The 19,698-nt window shown below is 38.1% G+C and overlaps 1 long non-coding RNA gene across 1 annotated transcript; it reads right to left on the reverse strand.

The window, feature by feature from the left end:
• Positions 1-4,917: 4,917 nt before the first annotated feature.
• LOC130611665 (uncharacterized) lies at positions 4,918-19,497 on the reverse strand. The gene is made up of 3 exons (XR_008975280.1): positions 18,412-19,497; positions 17,519-17,646; positions 4,918-5,671 (listed from the first exon to the last, which is right to left on the reverse strand). It is a non-coding gene; the product is annotated as an uncharacterized LOC130611665 (long non-coding RNA).
• Between the last annotated feature and the right edge of the window lie 201 nt (positions 19,498-19,698).

The raw sequence follows: 19,698 nt of genomic DNA on the forward strand, positions 1-19,698 counted from the left end.
CTGTGTGCGACCTGCTCTGCCTGGATCACACTACAGAGGAGAAACACCATGCCTCAGCGACAGGCAAGAACAACTCACTTCAAGGTAATACCCATTTCTTGCACTTGGCATTTGAAGACACTCTGGGGTTTGAAGGACCCCCTGCATGTCTCTCAGATCCCCCTTCCACTTCTGTAGATGTTTTCTCAGGAGCTGCTTTACTCTCTCTTCCTTTGAGATTGATTTTTACATGGATTTTGAGATGAGAGGAATTATATTTTGGCCAATAAACTTGCTGAATATTGGTTTCAAAATAACTACTCATATCATAGGATGCCAATAACATCTATAATAGCTTTTACAGGATTGCTTCTAACTCCAAGCACCCCCTTGGCATTCGAGGTTGATATTCTTTGCTTGCTTTGTTGGTACAGCTTTTAGTGAGCTTCTCCTGTGGTATCTAGTAAAAATCCCTACCACAGTTCAGGATTAGGGATCAAACTAGTAAATTCCTATAACATGTCCCCTGGCATCTCACTTCTGTTTGCTTTGATTCTGAAAGGCATTAACCAGTCTTTAAACCACTGCCAGTCAGCACAAAAGTCCATACACCTTCAGCCTGGCTGCTCTTACTGCATGAAGGCTATAGTAGATGTTTACAAACAGCCAGGAGGGTGCCTCTTGCTTTGGGAGCCAGCTGTGGCTTTGCAGACCTAATGTGAACAAAGAAAAAGAAGATAAAATGGATAGTTCCACCTGATTTACTTATCCTGGCACATTGCCACTTGGTGGGCTGTTGTTTCTGGACTAACACACACATCACTGTGGGAAAGCACAGGCATTCAGCTATGTCCTGAATTGTGACAACCAGAAGAGGCTGCTGATGAATCTGAAACGTTAGGGATGGGGCCACATGGCCACTGCCTTTGCTCCTTCAGCACAGGACTTCAGTGCTCATAAACCAAAAGGGTTATTTCTCCATGATGCTCTGAAACCTGTTGACCACTGTGTTAGAGAAGCTTTGTGCTTCCATTCAGGGTTTAAATCCTGTGACATCAAAATAGCTTTAGTATGGCAGTCACACATTTTGGTATGGATATGGTATTCTTTTTGAAGGGCAATCTATTATGCTTAAGATGGGTCATTTTTTGAAGTTTCAGAGCTGCTTTCAAAACTATGCCTAAGCAAATACTGCAATATATGTAGCAACGTGACCAGACACATTTCATGCTTTAATCTGAAACAGAGTACAGACTCCACACTGATCACAAGGAACAGGTATGTGTTAGTGCTTACTACACCGCCATGAACTTCCTGCAGCAGATATTGCCACAGGTAGTGGACTAGCAAGGGAAGACCTCATCCACAGCCACTTGGAAGGTAAAATCCCAGAGTCCATATCCCAGTTGTTCAAAGACATAAGACTTTAAGAAAACGTGGGATTTCTGTTGCAACATGTTATGCTGCTCTTTGAACATCTGATCCTGACCAGAGCATATGAGCTGAGGGGCTGGAGCAGTGCCTCTGTATAGGAGCACTGGATCCACCGAAGTGCGTCCACTATGGCCCTAGTTCCTTCTCTGCAAAAACAGACTGCCTTGACACAAAGACTTTTTTCTCTCCCCCTGTTCCAGTTATCTTTCTTTTTCGTTTTGATACTGCAGAGAGGCCACTCACATTGCAATCTCAGGTACCAGAGGTTTTGTCAGTAATTTTTTTGTGTGTTCCTGGGTTGTTTTGGCCAGGTTTCTTTGGACTCTTTTTTTAATAAGGAGGTAGGAAATAGAACAAGTCATTGCAACATAAACTTCAGTCTCCATAGCAACAATGAAAAGTGTTTTCCTTCCTCAGCTTTACAATTCCAATCCTATAGTCTCAACTGAAGCTTGGGTGAGTGGCGAGAGGTTAAACCATTTCCTAACTTACTTGCTTACTGTGGAGTTTTAAAAGCAGGCTACTGGTGTGAGTAGCACAGGCCAAGTGAGACCTGAAAAGCTTTCCTAGGCACTAGGATGTGTGACAGGGGTTGAGAAGGGCAGATGAGAAATAGCATATTTACCTTACCTCGATCTTCCCACCACCCAGTAGCATGTATTCACATTACACAATTAAATTGAATGAAATATAAATTCTCAAATCAAATCTGAGTCTTTGATTATATTTTCTTCAGCTCTGAAAGGTTCTTTTACCACACTGGATCATTATCAAAGGTGACTCAGAGTCATAGAATCACAGAATAGTTTGGGTTGGAAAAAGCCTTAAGACCATCAAGTTCCAGCCCCCTGCCATGGGCAGAGATACCTTACACTAGACCGTGTCACCCAAGAGTCTGTCCAACCTGGCCTTGAACACTGCCAGGGATTGAGCATTTACCACTTCTTTGGACAACCCGTTCCAGTGCCTCACCACCCTCACAGTGAAGAACTTCTTCCTTATATCTAACCTGAACTTCCCCCGCTTAAATTTAAACCAATTACCCCTTGTCCTATCCCTACAGTCCCTAATAAAGAGTCCCTCTCCAGTGTTGACTTCACTGATGACAACATAGAATTGTTAACCTCTACTCGAGTAGTATGGGGGATGCACTAGAAGGGAATCCCTCTGTGAATAGGAAACATGGACAGTGATCATCTCAGTTGGGCCACAGCTCCTTACTGCCCCTCTACAGCACCCAAAAAGGGAAACAACCAGCCGTCAGGCAATCACATGAAATATTACTACAGATAAGGTTTAGCCAAATTAACCAGTGAATTTTTATCACTCTCTTAGTTCTAGCAGAGCCAAATGGATTTAAGATCAACAAACACAAAGGATCTTTTCTTAATGAATAAACTAAATGGTGAGAGGACCTTTAAGAGTGGCAGGAGCTCTTCAGTGTTCAGTCGTACAACAGCAATCCATTCCAACACACACAGCCTAAAACTTTGTACTCACTTCTAAAGGAATCCTAGCTATTTTTCATTATAGGGTGATGACTATCTTTTTTCTAAGTAATTCTTTTGCCATTTGAAATAGCACACTGCTTGTAGTTTTGAAGTAATTTTGATGGATGCTTTCCTGTGGTCATTATCCACTAAATCCTGTGTGAAGTTCCCCACAAAAAGTATTTTATACCTTAGAAAAACTAAATTAAAGAGAAAGCATCTTTGTCATTCTACCTTTCCGTGGACAGGATGAGAAGCCCATTGTCTTCCTCAACTGTCATTAACCACACTTGTAAATCAAAGAATTTCACTAATGCATAGTGTTGGTGGTTGCAGTCCTTCTCTGGGGCCACTCATAAGCTCTGCTCAGGTCAGAGCACGCTTTACTATCAGCACTGGCTGCCTTAAAGCCAGAAATCTTCAAAGATGTTTCATTCCTATTGTGGAAAGTTGGCTTTTGTAAGAGTTGTTTTAAACAAGAATACAAACATTGTAAAAATGAGCTACCATTGGGAACGAAAGGAAGAAGTTGTTGGATTTACTAGAAAACGGGCTGTGGATGTAAAGATACTTACCTTCACCTGCACTCACTGGAGGTCTCATTATAAGCTCACATTTTTCAAACCAAGCAGAAATTTTTCATTATGAATTAATTTGGTCTCTAGATACATGCATTAGCTAGGTACATAAACGAGCGGCCAGATGCAGAACAAGTATTCAAGCTAGCTGCACTGAACTAAAAGCTTCATTAAACGTGTTGATAAAAATAACTGCTCAAAATTGCAGTATTTGAAATAAATTTGAAGCAACTTGGATATTGACTGGAAAGTAGGCACATGTGTACCATCAATCAGGGAGTAGAAAGAAACTCTGTTATCAACACACAAACATTGCTTTTAGTATTAAAACGGAGCAGTGATGCAAATTACTGGTTACTGTACACCTGATGGAAGCGCAACAAAATACATCCTTATGCCTTAGACTCTGGAGTTGGGTTAGATTTTTACAGACTTTGAACTTTAAAAAGCAAAAAGCTTTTGGAATGTGTGAACGGCAGTATCAGAGAAATTTTCAAGCTTCTCACATGCACACCCCATCCACTTCCCACTCTGATGCTGGGGCAAAACCTCAGTACACAGCAGGCCAGAAGGCAGCTGCTATTCTCTCCAAACGTGCCCTAGAAGCTCTAGGAACCAAGACTTATGACCCTCAGCTCTGCAGTCTGGATGTCATCTCTGCCCTTTGACCCTGTCTGGATTAAGCTCTGGTGCACAAAGGATGTTCCTACAGCAAAAGCAAGAGTTTGGAGCTGCCAGAAGAAGATGCAGCAAAGCAATCCTACGAGTTCCTTACGCAGGAATCTTGCAGTTGTAATAGGAATGAGCAAGCCACAACCTAAAACCATAGCAAAGAATTGGGAAAAGAGGTAAGGAAGAGAGAAGCAGGCTGCGCACCAAATTGCACCCTGTAAGGATCCAGGAGCACAGCTTTGGCAAGCAGCATGTTCTTACGTTAGACAGCTCGAAATATGCTTACGTGTCAAAGCTGTTATCCCCCAGGAGGAAAGAAATTATGTTGTCTTGAAGATGCTGTGGGTAACAGACAGGGAAAGGTCCAGAAATAGAACAGAACTAATAATACAAAGCTCAGTTTGGAATACAAAATGAAAGCTGTCTTTTGCACAGAAAGGGGTGGGTTTTTTCTTAACAGATAGAAGAGCTGAACTGTTTTTTAGTCCTGATATAGTATATTACAATAGGCATGCACTGTCCTGGTGAAGACTTAACTTACTACTGATAAATTACTCATGTTTGTCATGCAGTATTATCAACAGGAAAATTTCCATGATTGAGGAGTTTAACAAATTCTGGTCTATACAAAATACCGAATAATATTGGATACCGAGCTTTTGAAGAGCCTTTGAATTCTAACTATCATGGTACTAACAATAATCCAAGTTTAGCTATGAGAAAAATGCAGAATCTTCTTCATCAGCCAGTGGTTCCTTTGAGCTCAATTTCATAATCACATACATCTTTTATTTTAAAGTACATTTCACAATAAAGCTCAAGAAGAAAACCAACTTTCAGTTGCAACAGTTATATGTTTTTCTAATACAGCTCATTCCTTTCCATCAAAACAAAGCCACTCTAGTACCATATCTTTGTTCTTTGTCTACTTAGTCCATATCAGAAAAAAAATGTTAATTGCATCTTTTCCATTAAGGCAGAGGACAATATGCAAACAGGAAGATGTTTTGCCCTGTGGGTGCTAAATAAACAAACAAACCTTTCTATTTCAAATATGTCAATTTACTTTTATTGAAATCTTCAAGTCTCCACCTTCCATTAGGAGAAAAAAAAATTGCAATTAACATAATATTGTTGTGATCATTCCATTTTAACATTTATTCTTGCACAGAAACCCTAACAGCCAGACACATCTGTTTCAGACAAGTCATGGCAGCAGCAGTGCCCATTATTCCAAAGAAACCACATTCAAGTTCAGCTGTAAAGGAAGTTTCAAAATGCTTCCATATGCATTAAAACAACTTTTAAAACCCTTTAGGTTTTGTGTTCCGAGTCTTTAGAAACGGTGAGTTTTTTCTGAGGTTTGGTAGTTTCGTCCATCAGTTCCTTCAGCTGCCCAATTTGTTCATCACGGAAGTCATTAAGTTTTTCTTCTGTGAGCTGGATTCCATATACAGTCTTTTCTGTCAAGTTTTGTTTGTCCTCATTAATTTGTTGCTGTATCAGTGCTGCATAGTTCTAATAAGGAAGGAATACAAAGGTCACAAAAATGACAAATGCAGGAGTCAGGTCAATGTTTTTTAATACCATTATATCATAATAACATACTCTTGCTCAACCTTCTACAACAGTCTGTTAATCAACACCAAATAACAAAAAACTACACTTTTTATAAGAAAGAAGAGTTATTAAGGTACTTCTAGTATCTATAGTCAATTTTCTTAGCTAAGTTAAAATGCATATCATATATGTACAAATTAATTCTGCCACGTACTACTGAAAACAAAACTTAATTCTAGATCAAATATATTTATGTCATTGTAACTATTAAAATACACGTTTTCTATCTAGCAGGATATCATCAGGATTCACTTTGTAAACTGATACATCTGGAAAGTATTATTCTTGAAGAAATGTATGAGAAAAAGAAATCTATAATTAGACAAATGTCCTAAAGCCTTTCTGCCAGTCTATGCATTTCAGGGAACTGATAAGGTTATTTGCACCCAGTCTCTGGGATGCTCCAAAGGCAGTAGGAACTCAGCAATTGTGAGACCTGGGTCATTATGCCAGATCTGAAGAAATCAGTTGGCAAAATTAAAAGCTAGGGGAGAATAACCAGGGGCTTCAAGGACAGATACCTCCATACTGTGTCTCGTTCTGTGCTGTTTTAAATATAAGTAAGCTTGTTCAGATTTACTTTCAATCCTGTTCTAACAGCAAGTGTTTGGACCATGTTTACTTAAATAACAGCATTTATGTCAGTGGATAGTTAAAACAGTGAGTATGTATTATATCAATACCAGGCTGAGGACCATTATAAAAGCAAAACTTTCGCATGGGCAGAAATGCAAGTGGCCAACAGGTCACAAGAGTAATGCGGACACACGGAAAATTACTTCCTCAATGCTTAGGAGCAATCTTTGACCTTTATGATTTTCCTAAATTACAACATTTGAGGGTTTGCAAGTGGTTCTGCAAATTTAATTCAGCGAGAAGTGACACCTTCAAACCCCCTCAGCACTGATCCTGTGCGCTCCCTGGCTCCCCTCTGCCCAGCACCAGCACAGCACAGCAGCAACTCTCAAAGAAGTTGTACTGAGTGAGTCTAACAAAAGCCTCTTGGTGCATGTACTCACCGAAGTCAGTGAACCTAGTCAGTCATTCAAAAGCTAATCACATTTTTAAACACTGGGTTGGAAGGCAGCCTAAATTTTCATTTTTCTAAAGAGAAACTTAAACTTCACAATTGCGAAATTAACTTCAAAAGTTAATTTATTGGAAAAAATATAGGCTTCTCTCCTACTTTCAAAAGCCATCCTTTAAAGCACCCTTAAAGTTTCAAGCACAACTCTGAATATAATGTAAGAAACTGAACTAAAAAAAAAAAACCCTATACTCTGAATAACAGTGATGACTGTTACATGGCAACACTTTTTCTTAAAGGATTATGTATCATGAGTATTCAAAAGCACATGATTATAGCAGTGAGATACGAGATTATTTTTATCTCCAATTTTCAGCTAAAAGAAGCCTCATTATTGCATACTGAATTGTTAATCCAATTATAAGTAAAGTTACTAAAGCCATGACTTCAGCTGTCTGTCTAGTAATTCTAGAGAAGTGGGTAAGAAGGGAGAATGTTATTCATGCGTATCTGATACATCTCAAAATGACATTTACTAACATAAATATACTACATTGATTATGGACAACACCCAGCCTCACTAAAGTCAGGAGGATCTTACCAGTCTTGCTGCAAAGCTTAATTTATGGCTATTTAAAGAAAACAGATAAACCAGCACAAACAAATGTAAATTTTTATTGATGCAGATTCTGAACCAAAATGATTCCTCATTTCTAACAGACAGATCTATTGTGGTAGAACGTTGTGTTAAAGTTACCTTATATGAAAAATAGCAACAGTTTCATAATCCTGACCTCCCCACATCACTTCTCTCCTTTTTAGGTTAAATGTGTATTCAGGAGTAGTGACACTACAGCTAATCCCTGTAGTAATCCAACACCTCAGTGGTATTACTTTATGGCAGAGCTGGTCCAGGGTTTAGAAGGAACTAAATGCAGTTTTTTTCCTGATAACTAAATAATCAAACAGTAACAACAAGGTAAAAAATCATAATGGGTTAAAAAGTCTTCAGCTTTGTGATTTACAGAATTTCTTATCAAGGCAGATGCTGAAGCTATTAGCATATCAGTAACACACCAACACATTACACATCAACTATTCCACCTCATTCTACCTTCAAATTTCTGCACAGAAAAACCCAGCCATTATTGATTCTGGACTCCAAAAAAAAGAAACTCTCATTATACAGAACAACAACATTTGCAGTGTGTAATTCATTAACAATACTGAAAGCAAGCAATGTGAAACTCCCCATGTCTTACCAAGAGACCTGACCAAATGTACAAACCCTAAGAACCCCTCCATGCAATGTCCTACCACTGCAGGTTCCACAACAGCAGAAAAGTCCTCCCCACTGATAAAGATGAACCCCCTGGAGCAGCCTGTGCAGGCACGAGCTATGGTATCTGGAAACAACTGAAGTCCAGTGAAAGACCAGTTATGAATTTACAAGCTTTGTTGACTAGAAGATCATCATTTCCAAAAATATCAAATTAATTCCTTGTAAAGAGTCTGCAATTAATTTTTTTTTTATATCTAACATCAAAGCATCACATTTCACAAAGCATCAGCTTTAAAGAATCCACATCTCAGAAGCAGTGGTCCTCAACAAAGCCGCAATGTCCACTCACACAGATGCCCTACATCCAGATGCACAGCGACTGACTGTATTGCCCCATCCCTCAATACCAGGTGTTCTGCTTCACAGCACTCCAACATGCTCCCATCTGGACATGTCACCACTGGCTCTTTTTCCCCACTTATTTTCAAGCTGAACAAATGTTTTGTACATGCCAGAAAGCCTCAATAGTTACTGTGTCACATCGATTTGTAATGTGAACAAAAATTCAAAATTGGACCCTGAAAACATGCTGGGCTTTGGTTGGCTTATGACAGAAAACAGAAAACTATTTTCTCACCTCATTTTACCAAAAGGCAGTGATACACCAAAGATAATACATTTCAGCCTCTACAAAAGCACTGGAAAAAGATGAACTATGTAGCGTTACCTCATTTTCTCTGCCTGTGATGCCACAAGAGGAACAAACAAAGCTTGGTTTAACACATTACTGTTCCCTCAGAAATTCATACCGTGGTCAGTGATTCGTAGAAAGGTACTACATAATTTGCTGCTACATAGTTTCATAATTTAAGATCCGGCTTCTATACAGAAAATGTGTCATTTTGCTAACTGCACATGAACTTTAATATGATGAACTCCAAAGTTCAGTAATAGGTTTAAAAGCATAATGGGGAGGGGGGAAGGAGGGAAAGCCAACATTTGTTCTTTCAATAATATACCTTTGGTCACAAAATAGGATGATAACAGTCCCTCTCAGGCAGTAAGGAGGAGCAGCATGTTTGTGTATCAGAACAGTGAGGGTTTTCATTAGAACTTAACAGATACAGAATTTAGCTATTTTCTAGTGTCATCTTCCCTACTAGGAGAACTGAAACAAACACTTGCTTAGCTTTCCCAAGCAAAGAAAATTACCTGGCTTCTGCCTCTCATTTTATTTTACATATAACTACACTTTCCAAATATAACAAAACCTCTCTGTCAATCATGACACAATTTTCTGTAATCTGGCAGATTTTCCAAGGGCATCTTATTCGAATTACAGTTCACACTGTACAGTTTGCTTACAGAACCAGAGCCAGGAGACACAAAACGGAAGGCAGGTAAACCCAGCCGTGACACAGGCAAGCTCAATGTACACAACAATGGCAGAGGCACACAGGGGTTTCTCTTCCCTTGCATAAATGGTCAAGTGTTGTAAATCAGTCACGGACAACCCCTGCATCTTGGGTTGTTTAGGTCGGTTGGTTGTTTCTCTGTAAGCAGCTCTTACAGCAGTGACACTCTGCCTGCACCAGCTGTATACCTTCTTGGGCACCTACATGGAAAAAGAAACCCAAACAAAATCCAAACCACCAGCTGAACGGTAAAAGCCTTTGCCCCTTGTCTATAACTGCCATGATAAACAATGAGGATTAGAATCAAATCCAGTTCAATAAAACCTTTCCTGACCATTTACCATCAAAAGACAGCTGATTTATCCAGTATTCAATCCCAGCTGGCCATACATATCACAGGCACCCTGAGTCCCACTCCTCCCAGCATCCATCCCAGTCTTAAAGGAGGGTAACAGTCCGATGTGCAGACTGGCCAGGTCCCTGCACTGCCAGCAGTATATGCATCCACAGAGACACCCCAAAACTCTCCGCATTGCCAATGCAGAGGCAGATGCCTCACCTGAATGCTCTGATGCACTCTTTAGAGATCCTGGTTCTGCCCACAGATCACGCTGGCACCTACACCATGCAAGCTGAATCTAGCCATTAAGGTCCTTAAAATCCTATGACATGATTAAATACTTGAACCTTCAAGTGATTTCTACAAAAAACACAGAGGGTATTTGCTGTAATCGATAACCACAGGGGTTTTTATTTAAATTCACTATCTGAAGCAATACTGTTTTCCTCTGTATTCACAGAATGCACAAATTCATCAAAAGGGCAAGGGGATGGGTGACATTTTAAAATACCAGACATTACAAAAAGGATGTCAGCCTTGTTTTCAAAGTTGAAAAAGGATTAAACATAAGACTAAAAGCAAAACCACAACCAAAAGCCCCACTCCCTCACTGCAGATGTATAGTCTCCTACCTGATTCAGTGCATGCTGACAGACATTTGTCTCATATGTGAATACAAAATGCTAATAGACATTTATGCTTTAATCATACGATTAAATGGGTTAACAGTCCATTTGCCCATTTTTACTGGGAAGAGTAGTAATCATAATTTCTATTTTCTCTGGCATCCTCCTCAACATGTACAATGCTACATTTTAGACAATTGCTAAAAAAAAGGTCTCTAAGATTCATTTAGAAGAATTAAGGACAGAGATCCCTGTTCCAGCAGATACATGTACAATTAACTTTCTTGCCAGATTTTCTCTTAATAAAAGATCTAAAATTTAGTACCGCTTAAGCAATTGAAATAGAAAGCCAATGTATTTATCCATTCCAAAAAGGCTATCTCCACGTGCAGTCAAATTAATGATAACACTGATAAACAACACTACTGGTGCCAGATCAGAAGCCACTACCCTGAAACATGTTAAACAGGGCACAGTCAGGCACTGAAAAATGCTATCAAGTTTAACTTTATTCTTCTCAGGATGATATCAAAACCCCAAGCATGCTCTCTGGAAGTTAACTTAAACTTAAACCCCTCATTGCTCTCTGGAAGTTAACTTAAAATTGCAGCATTTGAAATTTTGCTGCTGCTACTAGAAGCAAAATCAAACACATGCTTCTAGGACAGTAATATGAATAAACAGCTGTGAACGAACAGCATAGCAAGGAACAACCTGTTCTTATTACTGTGCAGAGATATGTTGAATGAATTATTTAATGCATGTTCAGACAGAATTCTGCAACTGATTTACTGTATATTTTAATACAAAACTGGTTTGTTTGTTAAACTGAGTATGAGCAAATGACAAAATCTTTATAGAACTGATTTTTATATGGGACATACACCTTATGAAATTCCAGAGCATCTTCATACACGTTCTACCTGAAGCTGTAAGTACAGTTGGAAATAAACTAAGAAACCCAGAAAAATTTCAGTAGATATTTTCACACACTCACATACACGCTAAGCCATAACAACCTACACTTTACCCCATAATATCACTTAAAACAGCCCATAAGCATTTGTAAAAGTTCATGAAATACAGTTAGTGTCAAATGTGAGTTACTCAGTCTGAATAAACAGTTACATGAAGTCACACATCCTATAACAGGAACAACATATTATCAGACAATTTCAAACTACCTTTGTTTTTGTAAAGGACACACAATGATCACTTAAAAAAAAGTCAATATACTATAGAGGGTAATGAGTAAACCTTCCCCCTGCTTTTGAAAATATCCATCAAATGGCATTTGAATGATAGCAGGTAATGACATATAGCTGGCATTATCAGAGTTTCTTATGTAGAAAATTAAAACAGTAAATGCTAGGAAAAGGGCAACAGAATGAAGATGGGAATTCCGCTCTGAGGTACTCGGCACAGCAGATGACCTCTGGGAAATAAAGATGTCCAGCTGTCTTGACAGAAGGTGAAAAAAACAACTTTCTTTTCTGGCATTTAAATCACCTGAGCATCCATCACGTGTGTGACAGCAAACTACAGACAACTCAGCAAGAAGAACTTGCACGAACATTCAGCACTGGCTTAACACTGCTCCTGCCAAAAGCCTCAAGGGTGTAGAATTACTGCTCAGTGATTTTGAAAAAAAAAAAAAAAAAAGAAGAAGAAGAAAAAAAATACTGACTATAGTGTGAGCACTCTCAAAGATTATTTTCTTTCTGAAAATGCTACAGGACTTTACATGTAACCCTGGAAAACACCAACATCCAAAAAATTTGAGGCCAAATGCTTCATCCACAGACACTCCAGCTCTGGTGCAGCAGAGAACACTTACATCCTGAGGCAAGAGTAAGGCCTCTAGAACAGCACTGCACTCCAGGTAAATAAAGCATTACAAACTAGTTGATCGTAACTACAGGGTTAAGCTGTAAATTTAACAGGCATATTCAAGAAAAAAAAAATTTAGTTACAAGCTTATTTGTGATAGAAAAAGGTTTTCCTCAGGTTTTCGTTTCTAGCATCTCCTTCATTACCAGTGTCACAGCACAGACATGATCAAAATGTTTAATTATCTTCCAAGAGAGGCAGAGTTGTGCAAAGCAACACTAAGCCTTCTGGTGACAAAACCAGGAAGATTTTCCCAGGGCAGACATGTTAAAGAAAGCCTTAGAACAGCCTTTCAACAGGGTGATTTGGGCTAAGGTGCCCATTAGCTGCAAAGTCAGAGCTGAGATGGTGCTGCACCAGCAAAGGCTGCAACAACAGAGGTAAAGAAAGCAAAAGTTCTTCAAGTCTTGTGTTCACCACTGCCTATCTTGAGGTAACCCTTAAATAATATTCTAATCCTCTTTGCATTCACACACAAACCTCTGTCACTTAAACTACACATACTGTAAACTCAAGGTTTTTGGCTTAATGAAGCACCAGGGTTGCTAATGGACAGGATACCAGTGGCTATGCTATAAGCTACAGATTTAATTAGATCTTCCATTGAATAATTTATCTGTATTTCACGAGAGCAATTTGATTATAAATACTGCTGTTCTGAGAGCCATTTACCACCTTCTGAAAACTCTTAGACATAAAGAATAAGACGCTTTAAACAAAGAAAAAAAAAATCTGCTATTCTGTTACATTTCAAATTTCAGCCATCCTTGATATTTCCTGTGAATAACAGAAGGGTTCAGTTAAGCAGCAGTTAGGATGTAACATACTATATAGGTCCATTTTATTCAGAGGTTTGCTACGTATAAAAATCAGACTGAGTAGCTTATATGACCAGTCATAAGAACACTAAGTTGAAACTCTAAGGACATGTAAGTAAGAATCAAAAAGGGGATCTGAACAAGTACATTATTTTTATTAAAGCTAAAACATTACTCACACTATTAAAACAAAAACCAAACCACTCTTCTCAGAAATTAAAGGAAAACACATTCATACAAATATTTGAAAACTTCAGGTTATGTGAAAGAACAAAAATAAATTTGTTAAAGTATTTTTTCCTAATCCAGCAACAGCGCAAACTCAGTTCCTCCCAGGATGAGACCCCAGTTCTTCCCCCCACCCCGTGCATCATCACCACTTGAGCAGGGCAGTAGAAGAATCCCCAAAGGGGGAAAAGAAAAAAATCTGGAACAGGGCTAAATCAGAGCTGGTAACCAACAACCACTGTCCCTGCCCCTCTGCTGAGGCAGCCACTACAGTGACACTCTAGAAAGGCAAATAAAACCAGGAAGTGCAGAGCAGCACACAGAGTTCATTTAATCACAGCTGCAAAATGCAAAAGGTACAAAAATGACGTTTGACACAGGCCAAACTGGTTCCTCGAGTGTCCACCATATGGTTCCACCATAAGTGTGGAAAACACACCTCACTACAGGATACACCTCTTACCCCCAAAGAAAAACAATGCAAATGAAATAAAATCCTCCTTTTTCTCGTAAGTATACACAATTATAATTAATTACAAGCTCTAAAACCAAGCTGTGTGCAGGGCAGCTTGGATAAGCTATTTTGTATAGTTTATTGTTCATTATTAGATGGAAAGAGCTGTAGAGGCAATTTCAAGCCAAGGGAATAATCTAGCACTGGCAATGCAATGGGATTGTCTACATCTAAATGTTACATGTCCGAGTGAAGCTAGGGATGTAGGTTGTCTTTGTGCTGAGCATCGGAGAGAGAAACTTCTGTCTTAAAACATAATGTGATGACTGGATACACTGTCCTCCAGAGATGTGGGTCTCATCACTGCAAAAGCAACTACACCCTTCTCTGACTGGCTGTAGATGACTGGCTTCAATCAACTTCCTTCCTTTCTTATGGTAAAAGGAAAGTGTTCATTAGTTGCTTTGTTTTGTGTTTTTTTAATTACAAAAGCCAACAAAAATACTATTTCTCCTTGAATGAATCTATAATGTCTCCCCTGGAGTTTGCTTTATCTTTGTGTAACACTGCTGAAATCAGACTCAGCAACATCCTGAAGTGACACCCATGATGGGGGAAAAAAAAAAAAAAAAAAAAAAAATAGTTCCTTTTTATCTTTAGAAAACTTTGAATTATGTCTATGCTAATTTCTGAGGATGAAAGACCGTATCAGCATCTTTAAGTATAATGCACGGAGGTAAAACAAATTTCTCCAGGACAAAGTCACTGGATCAGAATGCAAACAAGCAGAAAACTTCAAACTTTTCTAAAAGTTAATCTGAAAGGAAAAGCTATAAGAACTTTAACAATATCCTGCTTTCCCAGGAGATTCAGGAAGGATGCTAGAATATGTGATTATGGACCAAATTTCAGGGCAGCAATCACAGTAACACAATGATGCACATAATGTAACTATAGAGAAGCACATAACGTAACTATGTAGAACTGTTACCGTAAGGGTTCAGGGCTTTTTGTTTGCTTGTTTGCAGTTTGGGAGAAGAGAATGAAAAATTGTTCAGTTGAAATGGAGCCAGGGAATATAATTATGTAATACTTAGTAATCAGCATGGAGAATTATTATTTGATCAGGAAAGTACAAAATGGACTACTCTTTTTGAACAGAACTTACTAATATCGTTGAAGTGGAAGAAATTACATTTATTTAGAGGAATGCAAAAAAAGCTCAAGGACTAGCTCAGCTTTGTTTGTAGTTTAAATAACGTGTTATTTTAATGTCCTTTCTCATGTAAGATTTAAGAGATCATAATTTGAGATAGAAGTCGGAAGTCTGTGGCCTGACCATCAAGGTAAACGTATATAAATGCTATTAAGTCCAAAATGGAGCACAATAGCATTACAGTGCATCACAGTGACTGTAATTTGTGGAAAAACAAGCTGTGATTATATTTATTTCTGGATGCACAATACTTACATCAGTATTGTACATCAGGGCCAAAATCTAGGTCACTAAAAGCTTTTTGCATCATATGATAACAACCAGAGTCTTTAAGATCCTCTCCACTAACGTTAATAAGCTTCACCTCAGGCCTTAAATAGAAAGCATGAGCTTGTTGTAGGGAAGAAGTAAGGAAAAAACATTGGTGCATATTTGAAAGAAGAACAACATTTAAGAAAAAATAACATGACCAATTAAGTTCTGCAAAGAGAGAGCAATCTGAAATGTAGATGCTGTACAAGAAACAGGGCAGGAGAAAGAGATGGGAGGTAGAATGGAAGAGATAGTCACATAAATGTGTTTGAGCAGCTCAGCAAGATCCTGCCATAGTTCTCTTCCCCTGGACAGGTTGTATCAGTCAAAGTACGAGCTCCATTAAAAAAAAAAAAAAAAAATCCACTTTTTTATGAAAGAATAAAAAATATATTCTTCTGTAAAGTAGGTATCAGAATTGGAGAGTCTTTTAAATTGGCACTGCAGGCAAAAATACTTGGAAGAAAAATACATTAAAAAAAAAACATTAGACCTTAACATAGTTAACAATTTGAAAACAAAATACGGAAAATTATTCAGCTTGGGCCTTCACCTGTAAAAATTATAATGAAATTACACTAATACCAAACTCTAAGACTGCTGTGACTGGACAAATAAGCTACAGACTAGAAAAGTTAAAACTTCTTGCAAAAACATCATTTCATATTTTCATACAAATCCTAATAACTCCTCAGCAGTTTGAAAGATCATTATTTCTTGACTCAGTTTCTATTTTGCTTTGACTTTTTATGCTGTGCATGGCAGCTCCTTAGCTAACAAAAAGCTGCCCTGTGCACTTTGGTCTACTGCTGATGTTTTGGCTGGCAAATATTATGCTACAATCCCACAGAATAGTCAAGGTTTTATCACATGCTGTTTTATTTAAAGCAGGGCAAAGGCAAAGACTGGAAGTGCTAGTATCAGTTCATTTTTAGGAACTTAAATTCCTCAATGCAGTTATACTGCTATATTTCTATTTAAATATTAAGCTAGGAAATCGGCAAAGTGCTTCACTGTATGTAACTCCCAGACAAGTATCAACAATAAGTACAGGCATTTTACCTTAAAAAAAACTAAAGAAACATTGTTTTAGCAACATAATCATACAACTGTAATAAAAGCAGACAATGCAAACACCACTTACAGGCTCCCATATCAATTATTTAAATAGAGGACAAGCATCTAAAATTTGCAGTTATTTCTTTCAGAAGTATTAAATCCAGATTTTCAAGGAAGACAATGATTTCACATCTAGATATCTGCAAAAGGAAAATAAAGCCTGTTTCCAAGACAACCACATTAGTTTCCAGACTACTGGATACCAAGAACATGAAAAGATTATATATCCCAGGTGATGACACCTGAAAAAACTTTCCACACGTTCTTCTACTCAATTTATACCTAATGAAGCACTTCAAGTGTCCAAAAGAGACTCAGTATTATTTTTCTATTACTCACATTCCTATATGCTCATTAGAGCCAAAACCTTAAACTAATACAGGAACAAAGAAAACCTCAAGTATAAACAAAAATTAATCTGCTAACAGGCACCTTGCATTGATTTCCCTGACACCAGAAATAACCTCTCTACTGAGGGTGCACCGAATTTCTTGCTTTAATAGAACTGTAAAAGAACAATGTGATTGAATTAATTTAGTAAAAAGTCATGGGCCATATTTAATAAACAGACCAGAAGGTCATTAGTGTAAAAGTCAGATCCATCCATTAGGACAAACAGGCAGAAAGTCCCCTAGTTCTAAGTCAACATATTCTACGTTACCTGTTCCAATGCAATACATGGGATACTAATTTAGCAAAGCAAATCTGGCAACAGAAAATACAGAGTTGGCTGACATTCTTGGCCACTCTTACCAAGTTCCCTCTAGCAGCAGAGGAAAGAGACAAGCCCTCCCTAGATGCTTGTGGAGGCATCTAAAACAGACAAGCAAGGGGTCATTAAAGTTTCTCTACCTGCTTCTTCAACATAGCATGAACATTTTGAGGTTTCTCTTCACAGAGCGCTACCTAGGAGACTGGCAATTAATAGAAGAAAGCAGGTGGACTTGTATGATTTCAAAAAGAAGAACTACTGCCAATGGCAAACACAGGTGAATTCTTATTTAAGGGTGCTACTTACCGAAGTATGATGTACAGTCTGGTACTTTTGAAAGTCCTACTCTATAGAATTAACTCGGTGTATCTGACCACAGTCATCTGGTTACCATTCAGTACTTCTTGCTGTTAAACAGCAGCAATAGGGCATCTCTATGAAAATGAATGCATATTGATGTAACTGACATTTTCCTTAAGACAGCTAACAACATGCTGGTTTATATTTGCAAACTCGCTACATGGAAAGAAGACTTATTACTGCAATTAACTTCACAGTACTTAATAAAAAGCAAAAAAGATTAATTCATTAGTCTTTGTGCTAGATGCAGTGCAAATTTTTAAAGTTCTTGTTGCTACAGCAAAAGATGCTAAACGACATTCAGGTTTTAATCCACACCATACCTCTGTCAAGTTAAGTTTGTAATAAAAATTGTTTAAAAGTCTCCCATATTCTCCAAGCAAGGGAACAAATCACAGCATTTCTTTTTTCTTTAGTTTTATCTTAAAATTACAACAGAAAGTTCCTTACTCTTTTTTATTTTCCTAAAAATAGTGAGATAACGTACACAGCTAGAAAGCCCTCTGATACAATAGTGCCCTCTGATACAACAGTGCAGACAAAAAAAGCCAGAGAAATTAAAAGTTCCCATTCTAAATATAATTCTAAAATTGTGTTGATTTTTTAGCAATTTCTTAAGGTTAAACACTCTAAAGCCTACAAATCTACGTATCTTACCAAGGTTTTTTAACGTGCAGTTTTTCAGACAATCTGAACTACTTCAGAATTAGCCACAGAAGTTAAATGAAGAAAACAAATGTGTCATCAGTATCTTCAAGAGTTGCTATAAAGGAGCATGCATCTCTACTGATTACATCAGAGCCCCAAAATCTGAAAAAGCCAAAAACTTCTGTAATCACCTGCAAGTTGCTGTCTCTTTATGCCTTTATCCAACGGCTCTGGCATTTAAGGGGATTTTGATAGCGTCTCTCCCAACACAGCAAGCAGGGCTGGGCTATCACAAAAGACTGGAGGGATTAAGTACAAAAGGAAAAAAGGAAAATTCACTGATCTGCAGAGCAATTTTCAAAATTCAGTAAAGTACTGTAGAGACACCTAATTTGAAAGAACTTCTGGAAAACTCCATAAAATATTCTGAACTGTTCTTTGGGAGATAAAGCACATACCTAATTCAAGCCTGAACATGTTCTTCTGTATTCTCTATACAACAAATACTTCAAAATTAACTCACCTAAATCTTGTTCCACGCCTTTTTTTTTTTTTTCTGATGTTGCAGGAGGCTTTCCAACTATTAAGGGGGTCTTGCTTTGAATTAGTAAATGACAGAGAAAACAGGGTATGGCAGTAATAAGGGATGGAAATCAAGTAAGTCAGGAAGCTTAGAGTTCTACATAATTCATTCTGAAATGAACACTCAATTAACAGAAACTTAAGCTTTTGCAACAAAAATCCAGACTGACTACTTATTCCAAGAAATTCTCACCCACCTAGCATGTCTCCTTTGTGCAAGCACAAGCTGTCTGGCCCCAAGCAAAAATGCATGTTTAACTGGAACAACAGTTAATTTACCTCCATGATTTAAAGGAAAGCATCACAAAAAAAAAAAAAATAACATGAAAACACCAGAGCCACGAAAATATCAAGGCAACCTTTCAGAAACAGAAATGCACCACATCAAGATTAGTCAAGTGGGCTTAGCCCTGTGCTCTGGCTGTCAGTATCCCAGGTGCTTTCACAGCTGAGTACTGCAGTCTTCAGCTACAGGTAAAGCATTAACAATTAGAGCAGAAGCTGCCTGCCTGTAGAAAAGGTATCAAATGGAAAGTGTAGTATATTGGTTCTACTTGGGTATCACCCCCAATATAAACTACTTCTGCTCTAAGTGGTACCATTTAATCATTTTGGTATGATACATCTGCATCCGCTCAGATGCTCTCTCCACACTAATGCAATGATACTTTTATCATTAGTGTCAAACTCCTGCACTGTTTATACTGTACTCAGAAACAAGGCCTTTCTCTTCTGACACACAGCTTTCAAACTGATTATATAGTAAGCTCCAGAAAAACCTCGGCTTGCCATCCACTGATGACATGAATAAATAGGTTGCCTCAAGGTGTCTGTCAGTCAGAAAAAACTACAACAATTCAAGAGGTTTCATTTGTGTTTCAAGACTTTCCAACATT

Source organism: Pezoporus wallicus, unplaced genomic scaffold (genome assembly GCF_028554395.1).
Source record: "Pezoporus wallicus isolate ANWC-B61680 ecotype Strahan unplaced genomic scaffold, APGP_CSIRO_Pwel_v1 scaffold_2584, whole genome shotgun sequence".
NCBI lineage: Eukaryota > Metazoa > Chordata > Aves > Psittaciformes > Psittacidae > Pezoporus > Pezoporus wallicus.